Raw genomic sequence first — 19,128 nt, 5'->3', positions numbered from 1 at the left:
TACATGTTTGCATGTAAACATATTTGCATAGAAAAGCATGCAAGCATTGGAAAGAGGGTTCTCTGTCAACATTCCCAGGTCCCCAGAACAAAGAGCTAGCCTAAGGAATCAACTGCTGATGTCAACTGAATCCAAGAGCTATAGAGAAAATTAGTTAGTGTCACTGCTATTTTACCCACTCAACTACAAATGGGCACTTAGGCTGTTTTTAAATCTTGGCTCTTGTAAACAACACTTCAATGAACATAGGGGTATATATCAATATATTCTTTCAAATCACTGTTTCAGGTTTCTTCAGATATATTCCTAGAAATGGAATTGCTGGGTCATAAGGCAGTCCCATTTTTAATTTTTTGAGGAAACTCCATACTATTTCCCACAGTAGCTACACCAATCTGCATTCCCACCAACAGAGCACAAGGGTTCTCTTTTCTCCACACCCTCACCAACACTTGTTGTTTATCAATTTATTAATGACAACCATTCTGACAAGTGTGAGGCAATATCTCATTATTTTAATTTGCATTTCCCTTATGATTAGTGACATAGCTGTGGTAAATTTACACAATGGAAAACTACTCGTCTGTATAAAGAAGGAAATCTTACCTTTTATGACAGCATGGATGGACCTGGACCGTATTATGCTAAGTGAAATAAACCAGTCAGAGAAAGACAAATACCATATGATTTCACTTATGTGTGGAATCTAATAAAAAAAATAAACAAAGAAAATAGGAACTGACTCATAGATACAGGGAATAGACTGACAGCTGTCAGAGAGGATGGGATTAGAGGGTTGTGGGTAAAGTTGAAAGGATTAAGCAAAAGGCGATGGTGCAGTGGATAGAGCATCATACTGGGATGCGGAGGACCCAGGTTCGAGACCCTGAGGTCGCCAGCTTGAGCACGGGTTCATCTGGTTTGAGAAAAGCTCACTAGCTTGGACCTAAGGTCACACTGGCTTGAGCAATGGGTTACCCGGTCTGCTGAAGGCCCGCAGTCAAGGCACATATGAGAATGCAATCAGGGGGAAGACAAGATGGCGCTGGAATAGGCGGACGTACCAACATCTACCTCCCAGAACCAAAGTGGATTACAAACTAATTTTAAGAACTATCATCTGGAAAAACCAACTTTGGACTAAACTAAGAGGACTCTTCAACCAAGGAACACTAAAGAAGCCACACTGAGACTGGTAGGAAAAGTAGAAACGCGGAGAGGGCTCCCCAGCTCCCCAGAGCGAACGGCAGCTGGGAGAGACTCCGTGTGGTGGGAAGTGAGTTTAGCAGAGAGGGAAGGGTCCTGAGTCCCAGAAACAAAGCCCCAGCCTGCAGCCCAGAGCTTAGAAGAGTTGTAAGGACAGTATTTAGCTGGAAACAACTCAGGATAATGTTTGTGAGAAAGAGTCTGATTTCTCAGACCCAGGATTCTTCTTAAAGGGACTGCACAGAAAACCTCTTTCACAACCACTCACCCGGGGCTCCAGGTGACAGGGAGAGAGGAGAATACCAGAGTAACAGGAAGAGAGTGTAATCTAGGAGGCACAGGGAGAAACATTCTGGGAGATAGCCACCCTAACCCCTAGGATGAGTCACTCCCCAAATCTGAAGTGAATATTTCCCCCAGAAATAGTAATACCAGCAGAGGGAAGCAGGAGAGCAGCCAAACAAGCCCTCCCGCGGCACTCAGAGCAGAGTTGCTTAGAAGGAGGGAGCTTTTGGGTCTACAGTAGTGAGTGTTAGGGTCTGAGCTGCAGTGCCCACACCCATACGGCTGAGGGATTGCTGGAGGGCAGGCAGCAGTGGGAGATGGAGGCGTGGTTCTGTCGGCAGGGGTGGAAGTCAGCTGGCCACCACTGGGCTCAGGTGTGAGCTCAGTCTTGCCCAACTGGGGAGGAGAGGGCGTGCAAAAGCGGTCAAGCCCAGCTGCCAGCAGCCTGCGGAAGAAGGGCAGGAACCCCAGAAAGGGTGGAGACCTGCCCTTGAGCAAGGGCGCAGGAGCACAGCCTTGCCCGGCCCATGCAACCCAGGCTTGTGGTCTGACTTGGGATCCAGCTCCTCCCACGGGGCTGGAGCCAAAAGTCCAGAACAGGTGGAGTTCCGCTACTGAGCTGAGCATTGGCACGCAGTCCTGCCGGCCGGTAGAGCCAAGGCTAGCAGCCGTTCCACGAACAAACTCCTCCTGCAAGGGCGGGGTGAAAGCCTGGAAACAGGCGGAGACCCGCAGCTGAGCAAAGGTGCTCGCCAGTGCCCTCAGGACCGAGCATAACGTCACTCATGGGGGCGGGGCAAAGGCCAAAGCCACCAAGGCTTGGGCACCTGAGCCTGTGATCACAGCCACTCCTGTGAAGAGAAAATGCAGAGGCAGAGAAATGGAACACAAATGAACCAAGAGAAATCCCCAGAAAAGGGCCTAAATGAATCAGATATAACCAAATTACCAGATGCAGAGTTTAAAATAACGATTGTTAGGATGCTCAAAGATATTAGAACAACAATAGATGGTCATTACTAACACCTAAATAAAGAGATAGCAAATATAAAAAAGGACATTGAAATAATAAAAAAGAATCAATAAGAAATGACAAATACAATATCTGAAATAAAAAACACAATGGAAGGAATTAAAAGCAGGATGGATTAAGGGGAGAATCAAATCAGCAAGTTAGAGGACATGATAAATAAAGGCACAGAAGCAGAGCAGAAAAAAGAAAAGAGACTCAAAAAGTCTGAGGAAACTCTAAGAGAGCTCTGTGACAACATGAAGAGAAATAACATCTGCATTATGGGGTTCCTGAAAAAGAAGAAGAGAAAGTACAAGGGATAGAGACTTTTTCAAACATATCATAGCTGAAAACTTCCCTCAATTAAGGCAGGAAAACATCTCACATGTTCAGGAAGCACAGAGAACTCCATTAAGGAGAAACCCAAAGAAATCAACACCAAGACACATCATAATTGAAATACCAAAGCTAAGTGATAAAGAGAAAATACTAAAGGCTGCTAGAGAAAAAAAGACTATCACCTACAAAGGAGCCCCCATAAGGATGACTTTTGACTTCTCAACAGAAACACTTGAGGCCAGAAATATTCAAAGTAATGCAGAACAAGAGCCTACAACCAAGACTACTTTATCCAAAAAGGCTATCATTTAAAATTGAAGGAGAAATAAAAAGCTTTATAGACAAAAAAACCTCAAGGAATTCACTGCAACCAAACCAAGGCTGCAAGAAATGCTAAGGGACCTGTTGTAAACAGATCAAAGGAGAAAAAGAATACAGCAAAAGAGGAATACAGAGTTTTAAAGAATAAAATGGCAATAAACAATTACATATCAATAATAACTTTAAATGTAAATGGATTAAATGATCCATCAAAAGACATAGAGTAGCTGCATGGATAAGAAAACAGGACCCATACATATGCTGTCTACAAGAGACACACCTTAAATCAAAAGATGCACACAGACTGAAGATAAAGGGATGGAAAAAAATATTTCATGCAAATGGAAATGAAAAAAAAGCTGGGGTAGCAATACTTATATCAGACAAAATGGACTTTAAAACAAGACCATAGTTAGAGATAAAGAAGGCCACTACATAATGATAAAGGGAGCAATCCAAAAGGAAGACATAACCATTATAAATATCTACGGACCTAATATAGGAGCACCTAAATATATAAAACAGACTTTGATGGACTTAAAAGGCGAGATCAACAGCAATACTATACTAGTAGCAAATTTCAATACCCCATTAACATCATTAGATAGATCCTCAAGAAAGAAAATTAACAAAGAAACAGCAGACTTAAAGGACATATTAGAACAACTTGATTTAATAAATATCTTCAGAACCTTTCACCCTAAAACAGCAGAATATACATTCTTTTCAAGTGCTCATGGTACATTCTCTAGAATAGACCACATGTTAGGGCACAAAAGTGGTCTCAACAAATTTAAGAAGATTGAAATCATATTGAGCACTTTCTCTGATCACAATGGCATTAAACTAGAAATCAACCACAACAGAAAAACTGAAAAACATTCAAACTCTTGGAAACTAAATAGCATGTTATTAAATAATGAAAGGGTTAACAATGAGATCAAAGAAGAAATTAAAAAATTCCTAGAAACTAATGATAATGAGCATACATCAACTCAAAATTTATGGGACACAGCAAAAGCAGTCGGGAGAGGGAAGTTTATAGCATTACAAGCATACCTCAAGAAGCTAGAAAAAGTTCAAATAAACAACTTGACCCTGAATCTAAAAGAACTAGAAAAATAACAGCAAGTAAAGCCCAAATGTAGTAGAAGGAAGGAAATAATAAAGATCAGAGCAGAAATAAATGACATAGAGGCTAAAGAAATAATACAGAGGATCAAAGAAACCAGGAGCTGGTTCTTTGGAAAGGTAAACAAGATCGATGAACTTTTAACCAGACTCACCAAGAAAAAAAGAGAGAGGACTCAAATAAATAAAATTAGAAACAAGAGTGGAGAAATAACAACTGACAAAACAGAAATACAAAATATTGTAAGAAAATACTATGAAGAACTGTATGCCAAAAAATTAGACAACCTAGATGAAATGGAAAAATTCCTTGAAACATATAATCTTCCAAAAATCAATCTGGAAGAATCAGAAATTCTAAAGAGACCAATCACAACAAATGAGATTGAAACAATTATCAAAAACTCCCAACAAAGAAAAGTCCTGGGCCTGATGGCTTCACAAGTGAATTCTACCAAATATTCAAAGAACTAACTCCTATCCTTCTCAAGCTATTTCAAAAAATTCAAGAGAACGAAAGACTTCCAAGCTCCTTTTATGAGGCGAACAGAATTCTGATTCCAAAACCAGGCAAAGACAACACAAAGAAAGAAAATTATAGACCAATATCTCTGATGAATTTAGATGCAAAAATCCTCAACAAAATATTAGCAAACTGGATCCAGCAATATATGAAAAAAATCATACACCATGACCAAGTGGGATTTATTCTTGGGAGGCAAGGCTGGTACAATATTCACAAATCAATCAATGTGATTCATCACATAAACAAAAAGAAGGAGAAAAACCACATGATAATTTCAATAGATGCAGAAAAAGCATTTGATAAAATCCAGCACCCATTCATGATCAAAACTCAGCAAAGTGGGAATACAGGGAACATACCTCAACATGATAAAGGCCATCTATGACAAACCCACAACCAATATCATACTCAATGGGCAAAAATTAAAAGCAATCCGCTTAAGATCAGGAACAAGGCAGGGGTGCCCCCTTTCACCACTCTTATTCAACATAGTTCTGGAAGTCCTAGCCACAGCAATCATACAAGAAAAAGAAATAAAAGGCATCCAAATTGGAAAAGAAGAAGTAAAACTATCATTATTTGCAGATGATATGATATTGTATATAGAAAACCCTAAAGTCTTAGTCATAAAACTACTAGACCTGATAAATGAATTTGGCAAGGTGGCAGGATATAAAATCAATACTCAGAAATCAGATGCATTTTTATACACTAACAATGAACTGTCAGAAAGAGAAATTAAGGAATCAATCCCCTTTACCATAGCAACCAAAAAAAATAAAATACCTAAGAATAAATTTAACCAGGGAGATTAAAGACTTGTACTCTGAAAATTATAAAACATTGATAAAAGAAATCAGGGAAGATACAAACAAGTGGAGGCATATACCGTGCTCATGGCTAAGAAGAATAAACATTATTAAAATGTCTATATTACTCAGAGCAATTTATAAATTCAATGCAGTACCAATTAAAATACCAATGACTTACTTCAAAGATATAGAACACATATTCCAAAAATTTATATGGAACCAAAAGAGAACACAAATAGCCTCAACAACCTTGAAAAGGAAGAATAAAGCAGGAGGTATCACACTTCCGGATATCAAGTTATATTATAAGGCCATTGTACTCAAACCAACCTGGTACTGGCATAAGAACAGGCAAATAGATTAATGGAAAAGAATTGAGAACACAGAAATAAACCCACACTTTTATTGACAACTGATATTTGACAAAGGAGATAAGAGCATACATTGGAATAAAGACAGCCTCTTCAACAAATGGTGTTGGAAAAATTGGACAACTACCTGCAAAAAAATGAAACTAGACCACCAACTTACACCATTCACAAAAATAAACTCAAAATGTATAAAAGACTTAAATGTAAGCCATGAAACCATAAGCATCGTAGAAGAAAACATAGGCAGTAAGCTCTCTGACATCTCTTGCAGCAATATATTTGCGGATTTGTCTCCACAGGCAAGTGAAATAAAAGACAGGATAAACAAATGGGACTTTATCAAACTAAAAAGCTTCTGCACAGCTAAAGACAATAAGAACAGAATAAAAAGACAAACTACACAATGGGAGAATATATTTGACAATGCGTCTGATAAGGGGTTAATAACCAAAATTTATAAAGAACTTGTAAAACTTAATACCAGGAAGACAATCCAATCCAAAAATGGGTAAAAGAAATGAATAGACACTTCTCCAAAGAGGACACATAGATGGCCAATAGGCATATAAAAAAATGCTCAACATCACTAATGATTAGAGAAATGCAAATTAAAACCACAATGAGATATCACCTCACACCAGTCAGAATGGCGCTCATCAATAAAACAACACAGAAAAAGTGCTGGCGAGGATGTGGAGAAAAGTGCACCCTCCTGCACTGCTGGTGGGAATGCAGACTGGTGCAGCCTCTGTGGGAAACAGTATGGAGATTCCTCAAAAAATTAAAAATCAAACTGCCTTTTGACCCAGCTATCCCACTGTTAGGAATATACCCCAAGAACACCATAGCACTGTTTGAAAAGAAGAAATTCACCCCCATGTTTATGGCAGCGTTGTTCACAAGAGCAAAGATCTGGAAACAGCCCTAGTGTCCATCAGAGGACGAGTGGATTAAAAAGCTTTGAGATATATATATATAGATATATATATAGATATATATATACACACACACACACACACACACACACACACACACACTATGGAATACTACTCAGCCATAAGAAATGATGACATCGGATCTTTTACAACAACATGGATGGACCTTGATAACATTATACTGAGCGAAATAAATAAATCAGAAAAAACTAAGAACTATATGATTCCATACATAGGTGGGACATAAAAATGAGACTCAGAGACATGGACAACAGTGTTGGAGTTACACAGTGGGGAAGAAGAGAGGGAGGGGGTTGGGGGAGGGGAGGGGCACAAAGAAAACCAGTTAGAAGGTGACAGAAGACAATTTTATCAATGTCACCCCATCAAAATTAATCCAAAAAAAAAAAAAAAGAATGTGTCCCACGGTTAATTCAGACAGTTAGAAGAATAGTATAAGGATGTTAATTCTGCTTCTCAGGCCACATCCTGCTAAAGGGGCCCCAAGCAAATTGGTGATTTGGCTCCTCTAATTTTGCGAATTGGATTTAAAAAAAAATGCGTCAGGAACACCCTGAAATGGAACAAACAATACATGAGCATAAATTTAAAAGACTTTTAGATACTGGAGCTGATGTATCTATTATTGCTAAGCTACATTGGCCTCCTTCCTGGCCCACTCATGCAGCAACCACAGAATTACAAGGTATAGGGCAGAGTAAATCCCCTCAACAAAGTTCTAGTTTTCTACATTGGGAAGATTAAGAAGGTCATTCTGGATTTTTTAAGCCTTATGTGCTCCCTGGATGGCCAGTTAATTTGTGGGGTAGAGATGTTTTGAAAAATATCGGAGCATTGCTTGTCAGTCCTAATGGTTTAGTCAGTACTCAGATGCTTGATTGAGGATTTTTGCCCACCAACGGACTAGGGAAAGAACAGCGAGGAATTCTCACCCCTATAGAAGTGCCACCCAATACCAGAAGGTGTGGATTAGGATATCAAAATTTAGCATAGGGGCCTTGGTAGCTCCTGCTACCTCAAAAATGCATTGTGCAGACCCAATTACTTGGAAATCAGATAATCCTGTATGGGTAGACCAATGGCCCCTTTCTCAGCAGAAACTTAGGGCAGCTGCTCAATTGGTACAAGAGCAGCTACAGCTTGGGCACATTGAACCATCTAATAGCCATGGAACACACTTCCATATTTTGATCTTGTTGCCTCTTGGATTATCAAGGAGCATAGGCGACCCTTACAGCTTATAGGTTTTGAGCCTCAAAATTTTGTTGTTCCTTTTTTCAAAGGATCAACAACAATGGCTCTGGGAAACTTCCACTAAATGGCAAATCGCTCTTACAAATCAATGGACAACTTTATACTGAAACTGTCAACTTAAAATCAGCTCAAAATCTAGAATTATATACCATTATCATGGCTTTTCAGCATTTGCCATATTCCCCCTTTAAGCTATGTACAGACAGCAAATATTTACTTATGGTTTTTCTACTATAAAGACTGCTGTCTTAGGGACAAATGCTGATGAACTATTTAAGCAGTTCCTCCTTCTTCAAAGACTTGTATGTCAACATAGAGCTCCATGTTTCATAGGACATACTCGAGCTCACTCCATGCTCCCTGGAGCTTTAGCACAAGGGAATGCCTCTTTTTTTTTTTTTTTTTTTTTTGTATTTTTCTGAAGTTGGAAATATGCAGGCAGTCAGACAGACTCCCGCATGCACCCGACCGGGATCCACCGGCATGCCTACCAGGGGAGGATGCTCTGCCCATCTGGGGTGTTGCTCTGTTGCAACCAGAGCCATTCTAGCGCCTGAGGCAGAGGCCATGGGGCCATCCTTAGCACCCGGGGTAGCTTTGCTCGGGTGGAGCCTTGGCTGCGGGAGGGGAAGAGAGAGACAGAGAGGAAGAAGAGGGGGAGGAGTGGAGAGGCAGATGGGCACTTCTTCTGTGTGCTCTGGCTGGGAGTCGAACCCTGGAAACCTGCACACCAGGCTGATGCTCTACCACTGAGCCAACCGGCCAGGGCCTAGGAATGCACTTGTTGATCAAGCTCCACAAAAGAAAATTATTTGGAGCAACCATGACAGATCGAGTAATTCAGTCTCATACTATTCATCACCAGAACCCTGCAGCCCTGTGTAACAGTTTCAACTTTCTCAGGAAGCAGCACAGCAGATTGGGAAATGCTATCCAAGGGGTCCTATACTACAATCTGCCCCTTCATTTGGAGTTAACCCTCAAGGACCCCTACCAGGACAACTTTGGCAAATGGATGTTACTCATATACCTTCATTTGGCAAACAGTCCTATGTCCACGTTACAGTGGATACATATTCTGGATTTATAGTAACCTCTGTCAGAACAGGAAAGGCTGCTAAGCATGTTATAGCTCATTGTCTGTATACATTGTTTTATTATTGGATTTCCTAAACTGGTTAAACTGAAAATGCTCCTGCATATGGAGCAAAAGCATTTACTGTATTTTGTCATTCTTACAATCTTTAAAGTTAAGGTATTATTAAAGTGTACCCAGAAAATATTTTAAGGTCAATTTAAAAAAATTTAAAAGGGGGGAGTCATATCCTGGAACTCCTATGGGTCTACCATATCATGCTTTTTACTTAAAAAAAATTTAAATTCCTTTTAAATGCTGATGAACAGGAGAAGCCAAATCTTTTTCGCCTGCAAATTACTACCTTCTGTATTTGATCCAGCTAATAACACTGTTTTGTCTTTTTCCAAGTAGCTCCAGGTATATGGAAAAGGTTTATATAGGCAGATAGGGATCCTCAAACCCCTCAGCGAGATCTTCTGAGAATGGCTTTTAAGATACCTAGAGGCAGAAAAAGCCCAATAGAGATCAGGTGAACTACCAGCTTTTAGGATACACCCTTAAAGGCTCCAACGCCCCAAAGGGGTCTCATAGGATGCCATCTGGGTCCTGCTTCAATAGTGGAAAGGAAGGTCATTGAGCTAAAGCCTGCCAGACTTACATGCCTCTGCTGTGAGGAAACAGGGACACTGGAAGGTAGGCTTCCCCCTCACTCCTCTAAGGGAGGGTTCAGTCTCTTCCAGCCCTGCACCAGCCACCTATGACCTAACCTTGCCCAGAATGCTGGGGTTTGCCACCGAAGGCTGAAGGTGCCCAGGGCCGTCAGCCCCATCTACAACACTGTAGACGAGCCTAGGGTATTTCTTCCAAGAAGCAGGTAAACTGATATCATTTGCACAAGGGCCACTTAACTATGTCTTGCCTGAATAGTCAGGTTTTTTATTCTTTCCTCGAAGGTCTTTGTTGTGGGTGTTGATAGCCTTATTTTTTCTGCTGCTTTGTTTAATATATAGTGTTTCCTTTATTCCTCCTACCTCAATGCCCCACTCATATTTCAGGCTGGGACCTACTCCTAATTTAGAGCTCTCTTTCCCCTTTTGCCAACTTCTATTATGAATCTACCTTTGCCACCCAGCTTAGTGTATCACAAGGTTCTCTTTACCAAGCCACATTCACAGAGCTCCAGGGAAAAACAACCTGGTCTCATCTCTCCAGGCAGAGGAGAACAGAAGTTCCATATCCACACATGCTGCAGATGGCTTTTCCAGTCTACCTGAATCATTACCAGCTAGAAGTAGTGGTCATTGGGACTTGGACATGAGCTGCAAAATATAAAATTGTGACAACAATTCCAGTGCCATGCGGACTTTTCCTGGATGTGGACTTTTTCCTGGACTCCTGCTCCTTGTGACAGCTCCTAACAGACTGAACTGGGGTTGAGTTGCATTTTTCAGGGATTTGGCATGGTGTTGGGGCCAACTTGGACTTGGTGAACATGTTAAGGACACTACTCTTATGGATTCTTGCTGCATTGGCCAAGAGTTTGCTTAAAGGCTTTAATCACTGTAAAAAAAATAGAAGACTAGATAAAGAATATGTGGCACACATACACTATGGAATACTACTCGGCCATAAGAAATGACGACATCGGATCACTTACAACAAAATGGTGGGATCTTGATAACATTATACGGAGTGAGATAAGTAAATCAGAAAAAAAACAAGAACTGCAGGATTCCATACATTAGTGGGACATAAAAACAAGACTAAGAGACATGGACAAGAGTGTGGTGGTTACGGGGGGCCGGGGGAGGGAAGGAGGGAGAGGGAGGGGCACAAAGAAAACTAGATAGAAGGTGATGGATGACAATCTCTCTTTGGGTGATGGGTATACAACAGAATTGAATGACAAGATAACCTGGACATGTTTTCTTTGAATATATGTACCCTGATTTATTGATGTCACCCCATGAAAATAAAAATTTATTTATATATATAAAAAAAGGAGGCAATCAATGAACAACTAAGGTGTCACAGCGAAGGGCTGGTGCTTGATGCTTCTCATCTCTCTCCATTCCTGTCTGTCTGTCCCTCTCTCTGACTCTCTGTCTCTGTATAAGAGGAAAAAAAACAAAACAAAGAAATTATAGGCACAGACAACAGTATGGTGATTACCAGTAGGGGGTGGTAGAAAAGAATAGAGGAACAATAAATGGTGAAATAAGGAGACAACTTTGGATGGTGAATGAACAATATAATATACAGATGATACAGTGTAGAATTATATACCTGAAACCTAAATAATTATATTAGCCAATGTTATCCCAATAAATTCAATAAATTTTTTAATCTAAAATTTTTTTTAAATTTTTTTATATTTAAAAAATAGAAAGAAAGTAAAAGAGGATTAGTTAGGCAATAAATGCCTAGTTACTTCTTCACAATTCACCAATAGTACTAAGTCACTCCTCATCTTCTAACAAGGAGTGGGAGAGATTGGGGAAAGATACTAAGAGTCTTAGGCTACTGCAGTTTTTTTCCATAGGTAAAGAAACATCCAGAACAGAAATATTCTAACCTTATACCTTAGAATTATTGCCTTAGAATTATTCATTTATTTATTCATTCACTCATGCATTAAACATTAAACATCTATTGCACACTACTAATATCTTGGCCATTAAAAAGATAAAATCTTGAAACATTATTCTAGAAGGCCCTTATCATTTATTCCCTGAAATAGTATTAATGCCATTTTTGAAATGACTAAAATCTGAAGATTATTTATTCTTTACTTTCTAGATGCCAGCTCCCTTCCCCTCTAGATTAACAGAATATGAAGAAAAATCCAGTGGTCATATACTACTTTTTAAAATTTTTTATTTTGGTATTGAAATAGATATTGGTGCTTTTGACATGCCCTATAAAGACTTGTAGTATATGAGGATAGAAACAAACTTTATTTGCACCAGTTTTGATACAGGTATCACAGGTGGTAGATGCCTATACAAAAGGGGAATCTAGACTTTCCTGTAATATTTTTTCTGGCATTCCTAACAATACTAAAAAACAGTAGTGCCATCTTCAGAAATATATACATAATAACCTTTATCTTCAGTATAAATTACTTAGCCTGATTCACAAAGCACTTTGTAACCTGGATCTTACCCATCTCTCTAAAATTTTCTCTCATATCCCTCCTAGTACTCACTAGTACAGATCTAAGAAACTAGTTTTAGTTTCTTTAACCCACTAGACTCTCTCTCACCAGTGACTCTGTATATACATTGATTGCTTTGCTGGAATATTCTTTCACCCATTCCCACTCTTCTCTCTTTCATTCCTAAATACACTGCTCACAAAAATTAAGGGATATTTTTATCACTTCATTTTGAAATATTTCCTGATTATAACTTCAAATCTTAATTTTCCAAAAGGCAGTCCATGAATAAGGGGCAGGGGGGTTATAGTCAAAACATTTAGGAAAGGTGACTCAGGTATTGGTGACCAGTTTGAATGAACATAGATTAACAGTGCTGGACCAGAATAATAGAAGGTTTACATTTTTCAGAGACTAACCCCTTAGTGGCAGGATCAGACAAGATCTGGGAGGTCCCTGAAGAGAAGCTTGGGTGGCCAAAGTATCAGGGAAAGCACTTGGGAATATAGGCAGAGGCAAATAACCAAACTTTATAGAAGAATTTCAGTTTTAATAAGTGGTTCAGCCATTCTTGGGTTAACTAGTTGAATGTCTTCCTTTAAAAAAACCCATCAGAAGGTTAAATATTCCTTCTAAGTTCTTCAATAGTATTTATCACCATGGTACCACTGTCACATTATTATAATTCCAATTTACTTCTCTGTTTCTCTCACTAAGTTAAAAGCTCTTTGAAGTCAAGGATCTTATCTTGTTTGTCATTGTGCTGTCAACACCCAACAGAGGGGCCAAAACCTAGTAGAAAAATTCATAAATATTTGTAAAAAAGGAAGAAATTATGATAACAAGAAAGAGAGGGAACAGGGGAGGGAGAGAGGAGTTATAGTCGGCCAGATGCACAAGTTCTATTACTATTCTCTAGTGTATTGTTTAAAATATTAAGTATACTAATAGAAAGACATAAAGATCATTTAATCCATTGTCATTCTTTTATAAAAAAAAACAAACCACAAATTCAAAAGAGTTAGTATTTTTACCCAGAACCATGTAGCTAAGGAAAGAAATCACGTTCTGTAGTCCAAGATTTGACTTCCCTGAACCTTTTACAAATCAAGATTGAACCCTACTGACAAAATATTGCCCATTAACATCCATGTAACTGTTTCACTTTGGAACTGAAATTTCTTGGAAATATCCCATAGCTACTGCAAATAAATTCAGTATATTTTAGGAAGGCTAGTGTCTTTCCATGATGCTGTTTGATACTCAGATAAAATAAGAAGACCCATATAAATGCTAATATATTTTTCAGGATTAGATTCTGAATTCTATGGCTCTAAGTTTGAAGATGAAAATTCTTGCTCTTATTTTCTTGCATCTGTTCTGTGATCACAACATATGCCTCTTGCTCCAGAAATAGTGCTCATCCTTAAAAATCTGCCTGGCCTCAGGTGAACACCTGTGTTCTTAAAACTAAAATTCTCATGAGATTCTATTTCAAAAGAGAACATATAAACTCTTTATGTAGCTCCCTGCTGCACACTCCCACATTTCTGGCAGAAAATGTAAGTAAGCCTTCCTTTAAAATACTTACTAAATGTAAGTGAGCAATATATTATTGCTTAGGCCCCAAGCCACCTAAATAGTTTATTTATATTAGTAAAGTATAAAATGAGACACATGGTACACTGTTGGGGAGTTGTAGTAGACAATAAAATAGCATATGTGTTGAATCAATTGCTCTTACTGGCTTCAATAAAACAAAAATAAGGCGTTTACCTATTCAATCACACAGGCCACAGTTTTTAGAGCAGCATTTCCCAGAATGTGTGCAACGCAATACCAGTAAATATCAATAATAAAAAAGAGAATTCTCACACAGGGGACAGAGGGTTTTTAGGTCTGTGAAACTATTCCAAATAACACTCTAAGAGTAGATACATATCATTATTCATTTGTCAAAATCCATAGAACCTACAATACCAAGGGTGAACCTTCATGTAAACAATGGACTTCGGGTGCTGATGATGTGTCAATGTTGATTGATTGATTTTAACAAACATACCACTCCAGTAGAGGAGGGTGATAGTGGGGAGCTTATGCATGTGTGGAGGCAAGGAATATGTGGGAACTCTATACTTTCTGCTCAATTTTTCTCTGAACCTAATACTTCTCTAAAATATAAAGTCTATTTTTTAAAAAGAGAGAAAGAAGGACATGGTTAAATAAACTTAGAAATTGCTGTAGAATGGATCTGCCTCTTAAAGACAGAGTATTGAGTACAGAGCTCTCTCATTCACTAAAAAGAAGATGGGTCCCTTCTTTTTACACCCAGTTCTCGTTGACTAGCCCCAGAACCAACACAGTTATGAATCAGTTAATTCATAAACACTACATCCTTCCAACTTTCAAATCCTTGAGGGAAAAGGGGAAAGGGAGCTGCAGAAACATGATTCAAGTTCTCAGGCTCATACAGATTCAGGAGTGGATTGTCTCATTCTGATCTCCTAGAAAATGACTAAGTGACAAGGAAAGATTGCTCGGGAGCTCTCACAGTGCTATGATTTTCTCTATATTCTTCCAGACTATCATACCACTTTAAAAAAATAAGTCTTCTACTGTTTGTAAAATCAAGAGAATTAAGGCAGCTAGAATATTTCATTCTCTCCAGGATTCCTATCTCCTTGGCCTTCGTTTGATTACTGTAACTTTCTTTTTCACTCAAACATAGTTAACATACAATATTACATTGGTTTCAGCATAGTTATTCAATATTTCTAACCTAATGAAGTGATCATCATGATAAGTCTGTAAACCATCTGTCACCATACAGATATTACAATATTATTGACAATATCCCCTATCCGTATATTATATCGCCATGGCTTATTTCATAACTAGAAGTTAGTACCTGTTATTCACCTTCATATTTTTCACCCTTTTCACACTGGCAATCATCTGTTTGTTCTCTTTATCTATGATTCTGTTTCTGTTTTGTTTGTTCATATGTTTTATTTTTAAATTTAAACTACAAGTGATAGCATACAGTATTTGTTCTCATCTGACTTACTTCATTTAGCATAATACCCTCTAGGGCCATCCTATGGCTAATTACTATTGAAGTGTGTGTGTACAATATCTTCTTTATCACTCATCTATAAATGGACGCTTAGGGTGCTTCCATATCTTGCTCACTGTAAATAATGCTGCAATGAACATAGGGGCTCATATACTTTTTTGAATCAATGTTTCTGTTTTCTTCTGATAGATGCCCAGAAGTGGAATTTCTAGGTCATGTGTCATTTCTAGGTAATTTTTTGAGGCACCTCCCTATTGTTTTTCACAGTAGTTGTATTAGTTCATAAACCCAGTAACAGTACTCAAGCGTTCCCTTTTCTTCAGATCTTTGCCAACACTTATTTGTTGTCTCTTTGATAGTAGCCACTCTATGTGACAGATGTGAGATGATATCTCATCCTGGTTTTGAATTGCATTTCACTGATGATTAATGTTATTGAGCATATTTTCATGTAGCTATTGGCCATATGTATGTCGTCTTTGGAAACAGGTCTGTTCAGACACTTTGACCAATTTTTTATTCAGATTGTTTCTGTTTTTTTCAATGTTGAATTGTATGTTTTCTTTCTATATTTTTAATATTAACCCCATTATATATATATATATATATATAACTTGCAAATATCTTCTTCCATTCATTGTGTTTCCTTTTTGTTTTGATGATTTTCTTTTCTGTACAAAAGCTTTTTAGTTTTATGTAATCCCATTTGTTTATTTTTGCCCTTGCCTGGAGGGGACATATCTAAAAGAATATTTCTAATACCTATGACAAAGAGTTTACTGCCTATGTTTTCTTCTAGGAGTTTCATTGTTTCTGGTCTTATAGTTAAAGCTTTAATCCAATTTGAGTTTATTTTAAATATGGTGTAAGGAAATGGTCCAGTTTCATTTTTTTGGCATCTATTCAGTTTTCCCAAAACCTTTATTGGAGAAGCTGTCTTTTCCCCATTGCATTTTCTTGCCTCCTTTGTCATAGACTAAGTAAATATATATGCGTGGGTTTATTTCTGGCTCTCTATTATGTTCAGTTGATCTATGTGTCTGTTTTGTGCTAGTCCCATGCTTTTTTGATTACCATAGCTTTGTAATATAGTTTGAAATCAGGGAGTATAATACTTCCAATTTTGTTCTTCTATCTCAAGATTGCTTTGGCTATTTAAAGTCTTTTGTACTTCCATATACATTTTAGAACTATTCATTCTATTTCTGTGAAAAATGCCATTGAGATTTTGATAGATCCTGCATCGAATCTAAAGATTTCTCTTAGTAGTGTGAAAATTTTAGTAATATTAATTCTTCCAGTCCATGATCCCGGTATATCCTTCTATTTTTTTTATGTCATCTTTAATTTTTTTCATCATTGTCTTAATGGTTTTCAGAGTGTAGGTTTTTCACTTCCTTAGTTAAAGTATTACTAGGTATTTTATTCTTAATTCAATTGTAAATGGGATTTTTTTTTATTTTATCTCTGACAGTTTGTTATTAGCTTTGAAACACAGCTAATTTTCTGTATGTTAATCTTGTATTCTGCAACTTTAGTTTGTTTCTTTATTGGTTTTAACACCTTTTGGTGGAGTCCTTAAGGTTGTCTACATTTAGTTAAAAAAAGGAAGTAAAACTGTCATCTGTAAATAGTGACAGTTTTACTTCTTTCTTTCTAATTTGGATATCTTTCATTTCTTTTACTTGACTGATTGCTATGACTAGGACTTTTAATACTATGTTAAATAAAAACTGGTGAGAGTGGGCAATTTTTTCTTGTTTCTGATCTTAGAAAAATAACTTTCAACTTTGCCATTAAGTATAATGTTAGCTGTGTGATTTTTATATATGGCCTTTATTATGTTAATATGTTTCCTCTATCCACAATTTGCTGAGAGTTTTTATTATGAATGGATGCTGAATTTTGAGGAATGCTTTTCTGCATCTATTCAAATGATCAGATGGTATTTATCTTTTGTTTGTTAATGTAGTATATTAGGTTAATTGATATGCAGATATTGAATCATCCTTGAATCTCTGGAATAAATCCCACTTGATCATGTATATAATCTTTTTCATGTAGTGTTGAATTGACTCTGCTTGTAAGTTGACACATCAGAGGTCCCAACTAAACTACCTTTCTACCCCCTTTTACTCATCTTGACATGGCTTTTTCTTTATATCCTCAGTTGTAGAGAATCTATTTTGCTTGTCTTCAGGTGTTTCTCAGAGATAAGTGTTTTATATTTAGTTGTAGTTTTAGTGTGTCTGCAAAAGACACACTAAAGAAGAGGTGAACCCAGAATCTTTCTACTCGGCCATCTTGACACTGCCTCCCACTTTAACTTCTATTTGAAATTTTTATAATGTTCTTATAAGAGCCACTTCTAAAATTATATGTTTCAGTTGTGCAATTCTATACTAAATACATCATCTGTAAATTGTATTGTGTTCACCTCAAGTCATCTCCTTCCATCACTATTTATCCCCACTTTTACCCTCTTCTACCTCTTCCCATCCTTAAATGTTCTCAAAAAATATTTCTGATATAAGAAAGTGAAAGGCTTCAGAGAACAGGCTTAATTATTCTAATAAAGTAACTTTGATTTCTTTTGTTCCTTATATGTGTTGTATAAATTTGTAGGTAGGGGATAGGAGATACTGATGGTACATTAGGGAAAAAGGAGATGAACCTGCCCCAGGGCTCTGTAGCTTCCACAATATGCTTTGGCTTAGTTTAATGCTCAAAATAGTCCAAGAGTCAAAATAATTTTCCAACATTTCTAAATTTTTATTACCAGAATAATTTTGAGTAATATCTGTTAGTATCTCTAAGACTACCAGATCATTGGTCCTAGAAAGAGTTTGGGAAATGCTATTGTAGAGGTTTGGCTTGGTCTGATCAACTGTAAATAAGCTGATCAATTGACTTATGGCTATATAATCTATTATATATATATGTATGTATTTTTTTATGTGCCCTAGTCATGAAACAGCTCTGGCCACCAATACAGGCATCAAGCTAGGATGAACTAGGGATGAACACCTGCTTTGCCCCTGACTGATATAAGAGCAGCACCACCAATCAGGTGCCTCTTTGCCCTTTGCCAGGGGCTTTTATTTTATATTTTTAAAAATTTACCCAAAATACAGAATTTTAGTTAGAAAAACGTTAGAGATTTTTTAGTTCAACTTCATTTTTTGTGTAGGACTAGAAAAGTATCACAATGCACTCAAAGCTAGATAGAAAAGGAATGATTCACTAATGCTCTCTCTTTGAAACCTTCACCTCAGCATGGCATGCAAATCTTTTATGGGCTGAACTTTGGCCCTCCAAAATTTATACGCTGATGGCCTAACCCCTAATACTTCAGAATGTGACTATATTTGGAGATAGGGTCTATTAAAGGTTTATTCAGTTAAAATGAGGCTGTTAGAGAGAGCTGTAATGCAATATACTGTATCTGATGTTCTTATAAGAAAGAAAAACTGAACAAGAGAAGGATGCATACACACAGAGGAAAGATCATGGGGAGATATGGCCATCTGCAAACCAAAGAAAAATGCCTCAGAAGAAACTGTATCTGCTGATACTTTGTTCTTAGACCTTAAGCCTTCAGAAC

The 19,128-nt window shown here is 37.6% G+C and overlaps 1 pseudogene; it reads right to left on the bottom strand.

The window, feature by feature from the left end:
- Positions 1–18,477: 18,477 nt before the first annotated feature.
- LOC136389918 (small nucleolar RNA SNORA48) lies at positions 18,478–18,621 on the bottom strand (annotated as a pseudogene).
- Between the last annotated feature and the right edge of the window lie 507 nt (positions 18,622–19,128).

Source organism: Saccopteryx leptura, chromosome 1, assembly GCF_036850995.1.
Source record: "Saccopteryx leptura isolate mSacLep1 chromosome 1, mSacLep1_pri_phased_curated, whole genome shotgun sequence".
NCBI lineage: Eukaryota > Metazoa > Chordata > Mammalia > Chiroptera > Emballonuridae > Saccopteryx > Saccopteryx leptura.
Note: the sequence above shows the minus strand (reverse complement) of the source record. Positions and strands in the feature narration are given on the sequence as shown.